Raw genomic sequence first — 2735 nt, forward strand, 5'->3', positions numbered from 1 at the left:
ATGGAAGCTCACTGACTAATATGTCAACTCATACTTGAAGTTGGGGTTCAGCAGATGAAACTGAAGACCAACTGACACCTCTCAATAGCACTGCTTTCTGGCCTGTCCTAGAGTCAAGACTCTGGGTAGGTGGTTCTTCAATAATGAGTACAGTAAGGCTTTTCTTAAGAGGCATATCTATGTCTAACAGGATACAGGAATATGCTGGTAGAGCCCTAAGGTCACTGGGGAAAAAAGAAGGAAAATCCTTGAAGAAAGGCAGAGAAGGCAAACAGTCACAAGACTGCAAATCAACAGGGGTTGTTAGTCATCAACAGGGGTTGTTATTGCTATTCTTCTATTAGAGTTAAGATGTACAAGATTTGTAAACACTATTGTGCAAAATAAATTTAATGAAGAATGAAAAAAAAAGCCAAAAAATAAAGGCAGCTAGTAGGTACAAAAAGAAGAGAAGATTTACACTTTTAATTTGTCCTTTCAACTCTTCAGACGTGCTGGATTACCAACTTTTAAAATACTGACAGGTATTCGGAGATTCAAATAAAAAAAGTAAGAGGGGTTGCTAAAAGTGACTTGTATCCATTTATAAGTCACCAGCAATAATTAACACTGGCTTGCAGCCTGATAAAGAATCTCTTCCTCATAGGAGATTAAAAGATGATTTCTTTTGGGCATCAGAAGTAGACTTCACCTCTGCACAGAGGTGGGTGTTTTGCTTGAGCCTGGGTGTTTTGACTTAATGCTGGCTTTCAGGCGGTAGCCACCTTCAGTTTAAATTAAAAAATTAAAACTATATCAACTCAACACTGCTTAAATGCATAGACACACACAAACAGGAAGGACCTTATACAAAAAATTTCAAGTCAGCAATGGGCATTTCTAAAAGGTGACAAGTTCTTTAAATAAAAATGTTGTGAAAAATAAATTTTAAAATCTACAAAGCACAAAACAGCAGAAGATGAGATGCTGCTCTGGACAGGACCCTGGATAGGGACCTTCATTGCTGATGGGAGGAGACAAATGGACTGTACAGGAAATCTGGTAGACGCTGGAACCGATGGTGGCTTCGCATGTTCCCGTCAACCCACTGAGTCAGACTGTATTTTTGCAGAGATTTCTGTTGGAACCAGGCATAGTTTCACCTGGTGAGGTCCGAAGGATGCTACAATTTTGGGTTCTGCATGTGATAAACGTGATCCATCAAGGCACACAGCTCCCCCAAGGTACCTTGGTTAGAGTCCACTAAGTCTTCTATATGAGCAATGACATTCCTGAGATAACTTTGCTTCTGCTTTTTAGATCTGATGGTGAAAATATCAGAATATTAGTCCTTGTTTTGGTTTGCAGAACAGGAATGACTTTGCCTAGTCTTTTTTCATGGACCTTCAGCTTCCCAGAATCCTTGTCAAGAAAATGTTTGTTTGATGAACTGGAAACAACTGGAAACCTCATTTCAAAACTTGATTTATGTGATCCATTTCTCCAGGATGACCCCGTATTAGAAGGAGTCTTTGAATGGTTCAATATCTGAGAGGTTACAGGTGTAGTTTTCTTACTGTTAGATATATTTTTATCAGAGACAGTTTGTTGAAACTTACTGTTTGAAGAAGGGAGTGGGGGCCCATCATAGGCAGAATTATTGGGGCTGATCCCTTCAGATTCTGTGAAAACTGTGCTCTCATTTAGGCTAAGACCATCTTCTCTCATCTTTTCTCCAAGGGAGGAGGGTTTTTCAGTAACTTCAGATGTATCATTCTTGTCCTTATCAAGTGCAACATAACAAACTGTTGGATCAAATGGTGCAACTGTAACTTTTATAAGATTCTTTTCTAGTGCAAAGCGTCTGTTCAATGGTTTAGTAGGAGTTGGTCCATGACCAGCTGATGTATTTAGTTGAGGTAGTTTGAAGAGGCCAGAGGTCTCAGCTTCTGGTCCCAAGCTATACAATGAATTTTTCTCTTGGGGAGTATCAAGTGGAATTTGACTCCCTTTCCCTCCCTTCTCAACATTCCTGCTGTCATCGTTAGACAAGCCACCTCCCCAAGAAAAGTGCTCATTTGATAGGTCATCATCCTTCAAAAGCTCCTGAATCTTCCTCCGTGAAACTGAAATGGCCATCATCTTTTCCATCAGACAGTTCCAGCAAGGAGTCATCCAATCCATCCTCATCCAAGGAATCCCAAGAAAATGGGGCATTGTCTTTAGGCAAGGTACCAGAAGATTGTTCAGAGGGCACTAGTGAGCACATCATACTGTGTGGAGCTGCTGGTGTGATCTCTGCCTTTGCCACGAGGCCAAATGGAAAAAGGGTTCAGCTCCTGCTAGCTGTTCCTTTCAGGAGACTTATCAAAATGATTGACTCCCACCTTCGAAGTTTGTGGTTGTCAAGCACAAGTATCACAGGCACTGGGGCTTAGCAGCCACATTTCTGAAAGAGAAGCTCTTTCTGAGCCACTACCCCTACTCTCCAACTCCTTCCAAAAGGTCTAGTACTGCGAGTTCCCAGGCAATCCAGTGGTTAGGATTCCACACTTCCACTGCAGGGGGCATGGGATTCCAAATGCTCACTGGAAGAAAAACATCATTACTTGCAAACTTTACTGTGAACACAAAGGACCACTATTCTTCATAACCACTGAAAGCATCAATTCCTATGGCACATGACATCCACAGGCAAAGAGCTGGCTCTTCTGAGCTTCTCTCATAGAATTTTCCAATAGGTCAGATTATTTTGA

General features: G+C 41.3%; 1 pseudogene; it reads right to left on the minus strand.

Moving 5' to 3' along the window:
• Positions 1-997: 997 nt before the first annotated feature.
• LOC114901296 lies at positions 998-2251 on the minus strand (annotated as a pseudogene).
• Positions 2252-2735: the final 484 nt, after the last annotated feature.

This window comes from Monodon monoceros, unplaced genomic scaffold (genome assembly GCF_005190385.1).
Source record: "Monodon monoceros isolate NGI ecotype Baffin Bay Population unplaced genomic scaffold, NGI_Narwhal_1 Super_Scaffold_2, whole genome shotgun sequence".
Lineage (NCBI taxonomy): Eukaryota > Metazoa > Chordata > Mammalia > Artiodactyla > Monodontidae > Monodon > Monodon monoceros.